Below are 17,222 nucleotides of genomic sequence, written 5' to 3' on the forward strand. Positions count from 1 at the left end.
GGAGAGTGAGAAAGACCAATATTTAGTGCACATCTCTCATGCAGGTGCTCTGCTGGCTCAGATAGATTTATCCCCACTTTACAAAGGAGGAAATAGTCTCAGAGAGGCTTAGTAATTTTCCCAAAGCCAAACAGCTATGGAGTGGCAGAACCAAGATCTGAACCAAGTCTGTTACCTTCAAAGCCTAAGTCCTCATCACAACAAAACTCAATTAATATTTACATTTATCGAATTACATTGCAACCTGGGGAGTTCTTGGCACAATCCTGAATAAGAGTGAGAAAGAAAGAAATAGCATTGTTCCTACAGTCAACCCAAATTTTTGGAGCAGCTGCTAGATGGCTGGCCCATTTTGGGGTTCAGCAGTGATCAAGACAGGAAGAGTCCTGCTTTCATGAACCACGTAGTGGGGAGGAGAGACGGGTGCAACTTGGGTGAGGGATTTCACCTTGCTGGACCTCTGTTTTGTCATCTGGAAAATGGGATGGCTGTTCCTCATTTTCTGGGATTGTCCAGCCCTCACATTCTCTGATTCCATAAGAAGCATTTGTTTTCCTGTTTCTTTAAAATTCATTCAGGCCGTGAGCTGTGATGAATGTTGTTAGCTGCTCCCCAAAGCACTCTATTCCCACCCTTTTCCTGTGATCAGGTCTTTCCCGAAACATGACTCACAGTCAGTCAGTCAAGTCACAGAACCTAAGGGGCACCCAGCAGAAAAATTCCAACCCTTGCTTCCCAGGAGCTCTGCGGTCTACCTGCCAGGTAAACTTAACTCACCTGGCACAAGGTGGCCATCCCTGGTTTCACATCAACATGATCTCAGGCACAAACCTCCTTGTTTTTCCATTTTGTCTTTAAGTTACTTGTTGAAACAACTGCACAAATATGACACAGATATAAAATCAGGCATCTTCTGCCCCCAGTGCCTACTAATAAATGATTTTCTGCCACTTTAGTGATAAAGATAGAAAATTTCAACATTCTGCTACCCTTATTATTTGTCATTTTTGTTGATATTTCTATTGACTACATCTTTCAATATTTTAACAATGGAACATTTATTTAGGTTGTTCCAGACCCAGCCTTTAGTGGTAAAGGTTTTGTTGTTATATTTCTATTATGTTTCCTTTAAAAATCATTATCCTATTTAAATGGATTAAGTCAATTCTATAGGCATTTATCTTATGATATTGATGAAATTGATACATAGAGGGCAGTAGTACAAGTTGATTGGACTTGAGAACCTCTATTAGCACAGTTAAGTATAAATATTATCTATATGTAAACCAAAGTACATGCCGAGTGAGATTCTCTGACTTTTTTTCACTGTCTGCCCCTCAAGCCGGTGGGAAATGGAATATTTCTTGCCCTATCAGTAAACAAAGGATGTCACAGTCTTCAGCACTTGCAGCCCTCCAATGTGAGCCGGCGGGCCCTGAGGCACTCAGGATATGCAAATACGGAATGCAGGCCCCAGAGAGCTGAGGTGCATATCAAAGGAAGGATTTCAGTGAGCCCATGCAAAGAAAAGCGCCGCATTCCTCACCTTGGGAGAGCTGGTTTTCCTTAGTTAACAATCACCTTTTGATGTTCCCCATTACCAGTCCCCTGCCCTGTCCCCTCCCCCCGGTACTTTAGCTCAGGGAGGAAGGAGCGCAGAGGGACTCGGCTGAATAAGGGGCCTGCGCGCCTCGGGAGGAGTTTTCAGCCGCTTTCCCCGCAGTCGGGAGGAGGGGCGCTGACGCTGCAGCCACACCCTGCGCCTCCCTTGCCCCGTTTCCCCTCAGGACGCTCAGGCCGACCCCCTCCCCACGCCCACCAGGCCTCGCGAGCCAGGCCGAGGGCAGGGGCGAGAGGAGGGACCGTAGTTCCCGGGGACCAGACGCTGGAGGCCGCTCTTTCTGCACAGCAGCGGCGGGTGGCAGCGAAACCCTGCCCCTCAGAAGCTGGTCTTGTGCTGCCGCCCGGGCACTGGACCAGGCGGAGGGTCGGCGCCCACTTACCCGGCCCGCCGTCCCCGCGACTGTCACGGCTTCGGCCGCCGGGGCACCTCCAGAGCCGGCAGCCTCAGTGAGGTCGCCCTCCCCTCGGGCTCTGGGGCAGTTCCGTGAAGGCGGAGGGAAGAGACCCCGCCCGAGCCGGGAGTTCCAGCTCTGAGGAAACGCGGGCTCTGTTCAGCGCGCAGTGGGTGGGACCGCTCTGCCCCGAGGCCTTCCGGGAGGGAGCGGGGCGGCGGGGGAGGGAGCCGCCAGGAGCGCAGGGCCCCGTCGGGGGTCCTGGAGGGGCGGCCCGGCCTGGGGGCCACGCCCACTGTGGCCGCAGCCCAGGCCTTTCTCCTGGAATCCTACACGAAAAAGTTAGAAAGATACACAGTCTATAGTAAATATTCACAAATGATTGTTGCTGCTGTGCTCACTATTCTATTAAAGGTGTAAAATCCATAAAACACTTTAAGTTCAAAATTAAATATGAATTTTTACCTTTCTAATTATGTCTCTGATATTCACAGTTGTGGTTAATGAATCAGAGACTGTGGCATCACTAGTTAACCATGAGCTTGTTAAAAAAATAGAATTCAGGCCCACCGGACCTACTGAATCACAATCTGCACTTTTACAATCTCCCCAGTGTACTTGTGTATCCATGAATAGTTGAAAGGTACATTTCTACCTCGACAGGTCTTTTCTGTATGAGAAATACACACATTTTATCCAGTTTGACATAATAAAACACTCAAAAATGCATATGCCTGTGTTGAAACCATCATTTTATCATTTCTTTTCCAGACAAGTATAGTCTCTATACTGGTTTTGTGGATCACATGCCATACCCTTTTCTTGTAGTTAGAAATAAGGTAGAGAAAGTTACTTTGTAAAAAAAAAAAAAAAATATATATATATATATATATATTAGTGGATAATTGAAGACACTCTTCTAAATTAAAAGCAGTTCTCTTAACTTGCTGTTTTCTTCTTGGGTCACATTATGAACTCTTCCCGTGGCCACATGGCATGTGTACTTTTAATTTCAGGGACTGCTGACATTCCAGGATGTGGCCATAGATTTCTCTCAAGAGGAGTGAGAATGCCTGGACCAAGATCAATGGGAATTGTACAGGGATGTGATGTTAGAGAAGTATAGGAACCTGCTCTCCTTGGGTGAGGATACCTTCCTTCCAGAATTCCTTATCCAACCACAGGGTTTGGAGTCCTTCATTTGTAGAATGTCTCCTGAAATCTTCTGCTTCCTACAATAGGGTTTCAGATTGCAACGTTTCAGGAAAGATTGGGAGTTTGTGGGTATAATTTTTCTTATTCTTTTAAAATTGCAGCCTCCCTTTTAATATACTTTGTAACTGCTTGGGATGTGTCTATATGAACTGTGTACTATATGCTTCTGTTACAGTCCTTACAATATTTTATTGTCTTATTTTCTGTAACCATTTTCCATGGATTCTTTGGGCTTAAGGTATATTAAAAGGGAGACTGCGATTCTCCCTTTAAAAGGGGACTTATTAAAAGGGGACTTCCCTGGTGATGCAGCGATTAAGAATTCGCCTGCCAATGCAGGGGACCCGGTTCGATCCCCGGCCTGGGAAGATCTCACGTGCCACGGAACAACTAAGCCAGTGGGCCACAACTACTGAGTCTGCACGCCACAACTACTGAAGCCGGTGTGTCTTGAGCCCGTGCGCCATTTATTTTTTGGAGAATAAAACCACTTCTGAGTGATTAAAATTTAGGCCAGCTAGTCAAAATGCTTTATCACGTGTTCTTCTAAAACACTGATCAATGGAACAAGTTTTGCTAGGGATAACAGTGTAATTGTATTCTGGAGTTCATATGGGCAATATGGTTTATGACCTTGATGCTGGATCACGACATTTCAATGGTATAACTGCTATTAATTGTCTGTTTGTTCAACGATTAAAGTCTCACGTGATCTGAGTTCAGACTGGAGTCATCCTGGTTGGTTTCTGTCTATTGCAGATTTCTTCCAGTATGAAAGAAAGGACAAGGGCAATACGGCTTACTTTACAAAATGTCTTCAAACTAAATGATGATATAATCTACATTCAATTAATTTATACATACCCTACTGTAGAACAGGGTTCGTTACGCTGGCAGAGCCCGGTAATTATGTAAAACTGAAACTTTTTCTGCACTGGTTCAAGTCCTCTTCCTAAGAATGTGTTTATAATCAACATTCTTTCACAAATTACCCAATTGAATTCACCATAGCATTCCTCATATTAACTAAATGGAAAATCCTAGGCTATATACAAGTCCAGAAAGGGCCAAAAATCATCAGCCCCCATGGATGATTACAAGCCATTGCTGAGGCATTCAAATTACTTATTAAAGAACCACTATGTCCATCAACATCATCAATTTATATATTATTGCCCCAATGCTAGCCTTAACCCTGGCTCTCACAACATGAATTCCTCTTCCCATATCTTATCCACTAATTAGTATAAATGTAGGCATATTATTTCTATTAGCCATATCACACCGAGCCATTTATTCCATCCTCAGATCTGGATGAACTTCGCATTCCAAATACTCACTCACTGGAGCTCTAGGAACAATAGCACAGACAATCATCTCATATGAAGTAATGTAGCAGTTATTCTCTTCTCAGTCTTACTGATAAATGGATCATTTACACTTTCAACAGTAATTATTACACAAGAACACCTATGACTAATTTTCTCCTGACCGCTACCCAGAATTTGATTATCTCCGCAGTAGCAGAAATCCAATGAAGCCCCACTTGATTTAACAGAAGTAGCATCAAAACCTGTATATGTCTTCAATGTAGAAAATGTAGCAGGCCCATTCACCCCGTCCCTCCTAGAGAATATGTCAATTTCCCTATAATAAACATTTCCACAGCAATCTATTTTTAGGAGCATTCGACAATCCCTAGGTGCCAGAATTATAGATTCTTTCATCTTGTAAATGTCGTTTTTTTTAAAAAAAATAATTTTTATAGTTTTACTACCTGTAAACAAAATGTACTCCATTGCTGTGGAATATTCCTTCATAGGAGCGTGCATGGTTCATTTCTGCATCCGCCTGTGATGGCCTTCAGGTTCTTTCAGGTTTGGCTCCTGTGGCTGCGAGTCCATGTCCGTGTGTCCTGGTGCAGGGCTGGTGGGTTTGTGTTCACCTGGGAGGAGCACTGTGGGTCTCTGTGCAGGGACTTCGCTATCTGAGGCCCGATTGTTTCAGAAGTGGTTGCATCCCCCCGTTGCGTACCAGGCTTTCCATTGCTCCACATCCTGCTGATATTTGATACTATGTCTTTCATGTCTGCCATTCTGGTAGGTGTATGCACAGTATTTTTCTTACGGCTTTAATCCCTCTGTTGTTAGTGAAGTTGTGCATCTTGTGGTATTCATGGACTATTTCCTGTTGTTTTTTAAAAAGTTTTAAAAATTGTGGTCAGATATACATAACATAAAATTTACTATCTTAACCATTTTTAAGTGCACATTTCAGGGTCAAGAAGTAATTCACACTGTTGTGCAAACCTGACCACCATCATCCTCCAGAACTTTTTCATCTTGCAAAATTGAAACAGTCCCCATTAAACACTCACTCCCCATTGTCCCTCCCTCAGCCCCTGGCACTCAACATCCTACTTTATGTCTCTATGTTTCCGACTGCTCTAGGGGTCTTGTATGAGTGGATCAAGCACTGTTTGTTTTTTTGTGTCTAGCTTACATCACTGAGCATAATGCCCTCAAGGTTCATCCCTGCTGCAGCCTGTGTCAGAATTGCCTTCCTTTTTAGGCTGAATAGCATCCCCTTGTATTGATGGACCGTGTTTTTCTTCTCCATTCATCCATTAGTGGACACATGTAATATCTACATTCATTTCTCCTGTCATAATATTTGTGGAATAACATCAGAAAGTCCTATGAATCAAAAGTCATTTGCCATTAACTTTTTTCTTAAACTTTTTGTTGTGGAAAACATCAAGGCTAAGAAAAGGGAAAAATACATGTCAGCTTCACTTGTGTTCAGGAATTAATGCTTTACGGATTCACTTTATTCCCTGTGTGTGTGCTATGCGTGTGCATGTGCCTGTTTGCATACCTATGCTGTGCATGTGCATAGGTACGTGCACTTGCACACATTAGTGTGTGCATGGGCATATGCGTGCATGTGTGTTCACATGCTAGTGTGTGAATATATTTGTGCCGTGCACGTGCATATGTTTGTGTGTGTGCTGTGCCTGCCTGTGCGCACACCTGTGTGTTTGCTGGAACCACTTGCAAGTTGGTTGCAGACTGAATTGTGCCCCAGATATATCCGCACGCAGCTGCTCTAACAATCCTGCGTAGCCACGTAAAGGTCACAGATCTCAGGGATTTAAATGGATGGAGCAGGATATCCTGACACAGAGTTTGTCTTCCAATGACTGTCACTGTCTCAGTAACATCCTTCACACCTTCTTTAAGCCCCATTCAGGGTCCAGTTTAGACTCCCATTACATTCAGTCGCCTGCCCCAGGTCCCGTAAAGCAACAATGTCACCGTTGGAGAGCCCGGCCAAGGCTGGGGGTGCCCCTCCTGTTGGCTTGGCCTCCAGGCCCTGCCCTTGGCTCCTGTGTTCCCATCTCTCAGCCAGGCCCCGACTTGGATGGGGCCGCCACCTCTTTCCACACAGGGTCCCATCGCCCAGTCAAGGGGGTTCATTCTCCCCAAACACAGCATCAGGAGTGGGGTGGGGGGGTGACAGTCCCCACTGGGTCTCCTTCATGTGAGACACTGTGCTGTTGAAAGAGCAGGCACCCTGCCCTCGGGGGTGGGGGGCTGGGGGGTGACATGCGGCCCACGATGGGCAGGCGGGTCTCCGGGTGGGGCGAGCCAGTGTGCAAGGAGTTCCGCGGTGGGTTCTCCTCTCCAACGGCTTCTGTGCCCCTACCTCTCCCCGTGCCTCCCCTCGAAGACAGCGCGGTGCCCGGGACGGGAGCCATGGGAGCCGTCAGCCACCGCCCCCTCTACACACACGCACACGCACACGCACACGCACACGCACACGCTGCAGGGAAGCAGGACCTGAGTGCAGGGCTCTCAGCGGCCCTGAGCGCCCCGCCCGGAATCGGCCAGCCGAATGGACAGACTGGATCTCCCGGCCCGGACCACGCAGGACTCTCCTGCCTGGGCTTCCAGTGTGGCCGCCTCCTTCTGGAAGCCTGGGAGGCTGGAATCAGGCCACTTCTTGTCTGTCCTGGCAGCAGACTGGGCTGCACTCTAAGAAGTTCGTGGCTCGCCCGTGGATCCTGACCATCAGGTGGCCAGAGAAATTGGGAACATTTCTGTTTTGCCTGTTGAAATGTTTAATGCCAAAGATTTTGTTCAGTTTCCTGATGTGGGTGTCCAAAGATGAGAGACCCATGTGTGTGATCTGTACCTCCTATGAGATCAGCCCTAAGCTAGTTTAAACATGATCAAGTTGTGTCTACATGGTAGATTTAGACCTCTGCATGTCCTGTCTACTGATTATGTTTAGAGCTGACCATGTGTTGTCTATAATAAGAAGATTTAGACCTGACCATGTTCTGTGTACGCTAGGACTATGGGGACCTGGGTAGAGACCCGGCCTGGCCTCAGTACTGGGAAGCTCCGTGCCTGCATCTGAATGTCAAGGCTTAGATGTCTGGGGTCTGGAGCTGAGGTGGGCTTGTCTACGTAACAGCCTCTCTTCTGAGTGTGGTGACCTGGTCCTCCCAAGGGTCAGTGCTATGGTCGGGGCCTTAGTCTTAATCCCTGCAGGGTTCACCTTCCCTGGGGCTCATGGAGAATCCTCAGGAGGACTACCTGGCAATAATTCCAATTTACCAGCACGTGCATGGTGCATAGGGAAGCAGGTTTAGCTGGTGAATTGATTGCAGGGCACGCAGATCGGGCAAAAGGCCGATGGGTGACAGCTGAGGCTGCTGCTGAGCTCTCCCTCCAGTCTACCGTCCCTACTCAGCAGAGTCCAGAGCTGCCCCTCGGCTTTCAGCCCTGCTGTCCTGTGAGTTTTCTCAACATGTAAGCGAGACGAGAAAGGACTGAGCACGCCAGCACCAGGGTCGTGTGTTCAACTCTAGTATGAAAGCTTTAAAAACAGTTAAAATCACACAGAACCAAAGTGAGAAGAGGAGGACTCCTCTGGGACAAGTGTGGGGAAAGGAGACCCACCTGACACTTTTTCCCATCCCAGGAGGTCCCAGGGACCCAGCTTGTTTCCACATTGGGGGAGCCCCCTGCAGAGCCATGGTGTCCTGACCAAGGGGACGTGTGACCCCAGGTGCAGGGTCTGGGGAGGTGAGGTCACCCTGGGACTGTGGACATGTGACCCAGGTGGAGGGGTCTGGGGAGGTGGGTCACCCTGGTGAGTGTGGATGTGTGGCCCCAGGTATAGGGTGCGGGGACTGTGTGGGTCTCACCATACCTGCATGGGTCAGGATCACATGTATGGGGAGACCGCATATGCGCTCTTTGCCTGCAGTGTGTCCTGTCCTCTTTGAGATTTCCAACCTCTGCATTAAGGGTGTTGTCCTGATTAACCTGTGGTTCCTTTTCTTCTCTTCATCTTGTCACAATCATATGAGGTCAGGCATGTTTGAGTGGGTTGATGCTCTGTGTTCCGGTGAGTGACAACACTTGGTGGTATCATATTAATACTATAGCATATCATATGTCTAATCTATGGGGGTCACCACTGCCTGGGTCCCCCTGGACAGAGGTCAGGTGAGCACAGACTAGCCCCCCACCCCAAGAATGGTCTCCCACGTGCTCTGTGAGGGTACCGTGATGGCCCCTAAGGTAGGGGACTGTGTCTGGGCCTCCGACATTTGTGATGAGGGGGAGTCGAAATGGAATCTCAATTAACAAGACATTATTTTAAGAATTTATTTTAAGTGAAATAAAACACACGTCACATACCCTTTACCATCATCACCATTTTAAGTGCACGTTTCTGAGGCCTCAGATATATTCACTTTCTCGTGGAGCCATCACCACCATCCCTAGAACTTTTCATCTTGCAAAACCAAAATTCCACAACCATGAAAGTCTCATTCCCCATTCCCTCCCACTGCCCCTGGCACCGATATCCACTTCAGTCCCTGAGTTGTCGACTCCAGGGCACCCACTGGAGTGGAATCCTGCAGTGTTTGCTGACGGGTCATTTTGGAAGAGCTGACTTTCAGTCTGAAGCTCTGCCTGTTTGCATCTGACGAATCTGCATTTAAGGAGAGGGTGTATGAGGAAGGGGGTGTATGCGGGACAAAGGTGTCCGGGGTGCAGGTGAGCCAGGACCTGACCAGCTGCCTTTTGGGTCCCCTGGTCCCATCTCTTGATCTGTGCCTCATCTGCATCATCACTGTCCCCGCTGGCACCGCTGGGGTGTTGTTGTCTGAGTGAGAGTCCCCTGGTGCCCCTGCTCTCCTCCCCTCCTCCTGCTGGTTGGGGAGGGAACTGCTTGCTGTGTGGTCTCTCCTCCTGAGGCATGAAGGACCCTGTAGCATGGACCTGCAGAGTGTGGGGTGTGGTCCCAAGAGCATGGGGCCCACATAGGACACGACATCGGGGCGTGACAAGTGCTAGGGCTGCCTCATCACTGACAGGGAATGTTGCCCAGATCCTGCTCGAGAGGGCGTGGTGGGTGGCCTGGGACCCTAGCGGCCCCATTCCTATACTGGAGCTTGGAGAGTGCATCCCCATGGGCTCCAGATTCACCCCATATCTCAGCCATATCCCTCTGTCCTGTCTTTGAACTCAGGAAAACGAGCTCTCTTGTCCACAACATAGGCCTGGTCCTGTTGATATTAGGATTCTTTAAGTTAGGCGTCCTGGGATAGCAGCTCTTTTTAGGCCTGAGAAGGAACAACTCCGGAGTGTACAACAATTTCAGATGAAACTAATATTCAATGACTATCCCTAACTACTCGGTTGTTGACTTCTATTAGTCATTATTCTCCTGGTTTTAGCTCTGATGTGGGGATTACAGAGGAGTCAACGTTTAAATCTTCATAATCTGTGTATTTGTAGCTTCAGTATCATTACTGACCCATAGTTTTTTATGGTTTGGGAAGAGTTATTGATTTCACGTATCATGTAAAGGATTCACAATGATGATAGGGCAATTAAGATTACAATAATAGCTAGTAAATTGTTCACATTTTCTCTACCTGTGCATCTACTGTATGCATATGAGTTTAGATGTCAATATTAGTGAAATGATATAGAGGACTAGAGAACTTATTTTAAAAATCACTATTAATGTGTGATGAAGAAAATGTAAAAGTTCTTCCATAATCGGTGATGTTGTATCTTGAGAGCCTAGATGAAATTGATATGCCTTAGTGATATACAGGATTTTAGCCTATCATTTAACTTTGACAAAGCTACATCACTTTTTACTTTTATCTCATTTATTGAGGAAGACATAATTGTTATGGTGTTGGCTTGAAACTGGTTGAAAAGGACTTGAGTCCTTCCTTATTCTACATTTCCATAGGGAGGATCTTGAAACATAGGATATGGTGGAGGACATCCGTGTAACCATTCTAGGTTAGGAGTAGCAATTTCCACTGCTAAGACTTCTTGTTTAGACACAAATGCTTTTCAAAGTATGAAGATTATTAGCATTACTGCTGCTACTGAGATGAATGAGCCTGAAGACAAAATATTTCATGTTGTGTGTGCCTCAGGGTACTCAGACTAACGTAGTGACATCCCTGAGAGGCCACGAAAGTGCTGCAGGGAGTCATATTTACTACTACAAATATACTTGTGAAGTGAATTTTTGCTCATGCTGAGTTAACTGTATAACCTGAGAATAGTGGGAATCAGTGTAGGAAGCCTCCTATAATAGTGAAGACTGCTCCCATGGACATTAGGTCATGGAAGTGTGCTACTACATAGTATGTATCCTGGAGGACAATGTCTGGGGATGAGATGGCTAAGATGATTCCTGTCAAACCACCTACTGTAAAAAGAAAAAAACTAAAGCCTAAAACTCATAATATATTGGGAGGTCATATAGTATTACCTCCGTGAACAGTTGCTAACCAGGGACTTCCCTGGTGACGCAGTGGTTAAGAATTCGCCTGTCAATGCAGGGGACACGGGTTCGAGCCCTTGTCTGGGAAGATTCCACATGCCGCGGAGCAAAAAGCCCGTGTGCCACAACTACTGAGCCTGCCCTCTAGAGCCCGCAAGCCACAACTACTGAAGCCCACGCGCCTAGAGGCCGTGCTCTGCAACAAGAGAAGCCACTGCAATGAAAGGGCCGCACACCGCAACGAAGAGTAGCTGCCGCTCACCGCAACCAGAGAAAGCCCATGCGCAGCAACCAAGACCCAACTCAGCCACAAAAAAAAAAAAAAAAAAAGAAAAGAAAAAGAAAAATTAAATAAAGAGTTGCTAATCAGCTAGATACTTTTACTCCTGTAGGGATAGAAGTAATTACGGTAGCTGATGCAAAGTATGCTCCTGAGTCCACAGCTATCCCTATGGTAAACATATGATGGGCCCACAAGAGAACTCCTAAAAAACCAGTGGACATGACTCATACTATTCCCAGATAGCTGAAAGGCAATTTTTGTCCTAAATAGTATGTAATGATATGTGAGTTTATAACAAATCCTGTTAGGCCATGAATACAGACTTCAGGGTGAGCAAAGTATCAACATAGGTGTTGGTATAGGATTCGGTCTCCTCCTGCAGGGTCAAAGAAAGTAGTGTTTAGATTTCTATCTCTTAACAGCATGGCAATTCTGGCTGCTTGGACTGAGATTGGTAATTATAGTAATATGGCTATAGTTGGGGAAGATTAAACAAATAATGGTGTTTGGTATTGGGATATGACTGCTGGTTTTGTATTAAAGACTATAGTAATAAAAGTAATAATACCAAGAATTGAGGAGACACCTGCTAAATGGAAGGAGAAAACAGTTAGGTCGACAGAGGCTCCTGCATGGGCCAGATTGCAGGCTAGAGCTGAATACACGGTTCCACTGGTACCAGAACCAGCTTCTACTATTGGTGATATGAGTAGGAGTAAGAATGATGGGGGAAGTAGTCAAAAGTTTATATGATTTATTGGGGGAAATGCTACTTCAGGTGTCTGAGTTATTAGTGGCCCAAGTCAGTTTTCAAAGCCTGCAATCATAACGGGTACAGCTATAAAGAAAATTATTACAAGTGCAGGGACTGTTATGACTACCTTACAGATTTGGGCATCTCCAAGTAGCGGTCCAGGTCAGCATAGCTCAGCCTCGATTGATATAATTAAGGTGCTGCCTGCTACTCCAGCTCAAGCACCAAATAGTAAATATAAAATGCCGATATCTTTGTGATTTGTTGAAAATAATCAGCAGTGTATGAACAGAGGTAAAATGACTGAGTTAGCATTAGACTGTAAATCTAAAGACAGAGATTGAGCCCTCTTTCTGGCAAACCCTGTGGTGAATCAACAAATTGAATTGTAACTTCAGAGAAGCAGCTTCAATTCTGCCAGTGATTTTCCTGCTTTTTTTTTTCTTTTTTTCTTTCTCAAATGAAGGAGAAGTAGACTGAAGCCAGTTGACTAGAGGATTTGCCTGTTAACTAAAGTTTCCTGGGGTTAAAACTCATCAATCTCGTAAAGATTTGGCTTAAATACAGTGTTTGCTTTACATTCAGTTGATGTAGAATAAAGTCTTGCAATCCTTATTTTTAGGAATAAAGTAAATTTCACTTGTTTAGGGTTTTGAAAGCTCTTGGCCTGAACTAACCTAAATTCCTAGTCCAGCACCGATAGAATGGGTGTTGTGTGTAGTAATCGTGTGGGTATTATGATTGGTAATGATAGGAAGGTTATTTCTTTGTACGTTCAAATTGTTTTGTGTTTGTGTTGTTTAATGAAGGGAATATAGTTAGTGATGTGGAGTATGTTAGCTGCAAGTAGAAATATATGCTGAGGGCTGCTATGATGGCTATTAGTGTTGGTAGAATGATGTTGTCGTTTTTGTTATCTCTTGGATAATTATTCATTTGGGTAGAAACCCTGATAGTGATGGGCGATGTCCTAATGATACTATAATGGTGAGGAAAATGATTGTGATGGGAGGTGTTTTACCTCATGTGTGTGATAATGATACTCTTGTAGTACATGATCTGGGCATAAATAAGAAGAAGATAGTGTTGTTATGATATAAATTAGTATGTTTAGGATCGTTATAATCTGAATATACATTATAATAGCTGTTATTCATCCTATATGGGCAATTGATGAGGAGGGTGTAATATTTTCCAGGTGAGTATGGCGAAGTCTGCCTCAGCCTCCAGCTATGATTTATAATATCACTATGATTAATAGTATATTTAGGTTGATGGATGGTGACATGTGGTATAAAACTAATAGGGGTGCAATTTTGTCATGTTGATAGCATCAGGTCTGCTGTTCATGGGATGCCTTGTGTGACTTCAGGCACTCAGAAGTGAAATGGGGAAAGTCCTACTTTTGTGACAAGGGCGATTGTCATGAGGGTGGATGCTGCTGGATTAAAGAATTTTGTTATTCATTGTGCTCTTTGACCAGAGTATATTAGATTAATGATAATAGCCATTATAAGTAGTATTGATGTGGTGGACTGTTTTAGGAAATATTTGTTGGATGCTTCTGTAGCTTATGGGTTCATGTTTTTTATTAGAATGGGGATACCATTAACCAGTGTGAGCTGGTTATACAATTATTATATTTCCTGAGAAAATGGTCAGTAGAATGATGGTAAAAACAATGAGAGTTTATTTGCACAGGAAGGATATACAAAAATATTTTGGGGGTATGGGCCTGAAGCTTACTTAGAGAACTTTACTATATAGCATGTGGTGTAATGTGGTAGGTAGCATGGAGAATGTAAAATTATTAGGAAGAATTCAATTCCAGGAATAAGAGCACTGAAACCTCTATGATTTACTCTATCAAAGTAACTCTTTTGTCAGACATATTTCTTAAATTTGTGGTGGGTTGCCTGGTATGATGACAAGTAGTGAAAACTCTCATATACATAGGGTTAATGTTAGTCGTAAAAAAAAACTTTTTATAAGAGATGTATGCGTTGATCATATCAAAATTGTAGGTAGGAGGCTCAAATTCATAGAAAGGAGATTGTTAGATGTGTTTTAATGATGACTTGGGCTGTATATAATTCTGGCACCTAGGGATTGTCGAATGCTCCTAAAAATAGATTGCTGTGGAAATGTTTATTATAGGGAAATTGACATATTCTCTAGGAGGGACGGGGTGAATGGGCCTGCTACATTTTCTACATTGAAGACATATACAGGTTTTGATGCTACTTCTGTTAAATCAAGTGGGGCTTCATTGGATTTCTGCTACTGCGGAGATAATCAAATTCTGGGTAGCGGTCAGGAGAAAATTAGTCATAGGTGTTCTTGTGTAATAATTACTGTTGAAAGTGTAAATGATCCATTTATCAGTAAGACTGAGAAGAGAATAACTGCTACATTACTTCATATGAGATGATTGTCTGTGCTATTGTTCCTAGAGCTCCAGTGAGTGAGTATTTGGAATGCGAAGTTCATCCAGATCTGAGGATGGAATAAATGGCTCGGTGTGATATGGCTAATAGAAATAATATGCCTACATTTATACTAATTAGTGGATAAGATATGGGAAGAGGAATTCATGTTGTGAGAGCCAGGGTTAAGGCTAGCATTGGGGTTAAGGCTAGCAAGAGAAGCCACCGCAATGAGAAGCCCGGGCACCGCAACAAAGAGTAGCCCCCGCTTGCCGCAACTAGAGAAAGCCTGCGCATAGCAACGAAGACCCAACGCAGCCAAAAACACATTAATTAATTAATTAGTTAACTATTTTAAAAAAGTACTATATCCTTCTGTACAGCTTCTCTGGGAAGAACAGAGAGATGGCGTAGGAGAGTGAGAAAGACCAATATTTAGTGCACATCTCTCATGCAGGTGCTCTGCTGGCTCAGATAGATTTATCCCCACTTTACAAAGGAGGAAATAGTCTCAGAGAGGCTTAGTAATTTTCCCAAAGCCAAACAGCTATGGAGTGGCAGAACCAAGATCTGAACCAAGTCTGTTACCTTCAAAGCCTAAGTCCTCATCACAACAAAACTCAATTAATATTTACATTTATCGAATTACATTGCAACCTGGGGAGTTCTTGGCACAATCCTGAATAAGAGTGAGAAAGAAAGAAATAGCATTGTTCCTACAGTCAACCCAAATTTTTGGAGCAGCTGCTAGATGGCTGGCCCATTTTGGGGTTCAGCAGTGATCAAGACAGGAAGAGTCCTGCTTTCATGAACCACGTAGTGGGGAGGAGAGACGGGTGCAACTTGGGTGAGGGATTTCACCTTGCTGGACCTCTGTTTTGTCATCTGGAAAATGGGATGGCTGTTCCTCATTTTCTGGGATTGTCCAGCCCTCACATTCTCTGATTCCATAAGAAGCATTTGTTTTCCTGTTTCTTTAAAATTCATTCAGGCCGTGAGCTGTGATGAATGTTGTTAGCTGCTCCCCAAAGCACTCTATTCCCACCCTTTTCCTGTGATCAGGTCTTTCCCGAAACATGACTCACAGTCAGTCAGTCAAGTCACAGAACCTAAGGGGCACCCAGCAGAAAAATTCCAACCCTTGCTTCCCAGGAGCTCTGCGGTCTACCTGCCAGGTAAACTTAACTCACCTGGCACAAGGTGGCCATCCCTGGTTTCACATCAACATGATCTCAGGCACAAACCTCCTTGTTTTTCCATTTTGTCTTTAAGTTACTTGTTGAAACAACTGCACAAATATGACACAGATATAAAATCAGGCATCTTCTGCCCCCAGTGCCTACTAATAAATGATTTTCTGCCACTTTAGTGATAAAGATAGAAAATTTCAACATTCTGCTACCCTTATTATTTGTCATTTTTGTTGATATTTCTATTGACTACATCTTTCAATATTTTAACAATGGAACATTTATTTAGGTTGTTCCAGACCCAGCCTTTAGTGGTAAAGGTTTTGTTGTTATATTTCTATTATGTTTCCTTTAAAAATCATTATCCTATTTAAATGGATTAAGTCAATTCTATAGGCATTTATCTTATGATATTGATGAAATTGATACATAGAGGGCAGTAGTACAAGTTGATTGGACTTGAGAACCTCTATTAGCACAGTTAAGTATAAATATTATCTATATGTAAACCAAAGTACATGCCGAGTGAGATTCTCTGACTTTTTTTCACTGTCTGCCCCTCAAGCCGGTGGGAAATGGAATATTTCTTGCCCTATCAGTAAACAAAGGATGTCACAGTCTTCAGCACTTGCAGCCCTCCAATGTGAGCCGGCGGGCCCTGAGGCACTCAGGATATGCAAATACGGAATGCAGGCCCCAGAGAGCTGAGGTGCATATCAAAGGAAGGATTTCAGTGAGCCCATGCAAAGAAAAGCGCCGCATTCCTCACCTTGGGAGAGCTGGTTTTCCTTAGTTAACAATCACCTTTTGATGTTCCCCATTACCAGTCCCCTGCCCTGTCCCCTCCCCCCGGTACTTTAGCTCAGGGAGGAAGGAGCGCAGAGGGACTCGGCTGAATAAGGGGCCTGCGCGCCTCGGGAGGAGTTTTCAGCCGCTTTCCCCGCAGTCGGGAGGAGGGGCGCTGACGCTGCAGCCACACCCTGCGCCTCCCTTGCCCCGTTTCCCCTCAGGACGCTCAGGCCGACCCCCTCCCCACGCCCACCAGGCCTCGCGAGCCAGGCCGAGGGCAGGGGCGAGAGGAGGGACCGAAGTTCCCGGGGACCAGAGGCTGGAGGCCGCTCTTTCTGCACAGCAGCGGCGGGTGGCAGCGAACCCCTGCCCCTCAGAAGCTGGTCTTGTGCTGCCGCCCGGGCACCGGACCAGGCGGAGGGTCGGCGCCCACTTACCCGGCCCGCCGTCCCCGCGACTGTCACAGCTTCGGCCGCCGGGGCACCTCCAGAGCCGGCAGCCTCAGTGAGGTCGCCCTCCCCTCGGGCTCTGGGGCAGTTCCGTGAAGGCGGAGGGAAGAGACCCCGCCCGAGCCGGGAGTTCCAGCTCTGAGGAAACGCGGGCTCTGTTCAGCGCGCAGTGGGTGGGACCGCTCTGCCCCGAGGCCTTCCGGGAGGGAGCGGGGCGGCGGGGGAGGGAGCCGCCAGGAGCGCAGGGCCCCGTCGGGGGTCC

Source organism: Balaenoptera borealis (genome assembly GCF_965194805.1).
Source record: "Balaenoptera borealis genome assembly, chromosome: 9".
In the NCBI taxonomy this organism is placed as follows: Eukaryota; Metazoa; Chordata; class Mammalia; order Artiodactyla; family Balaenopteridae; genus Balaenoptera; species Balaenoptera borealis.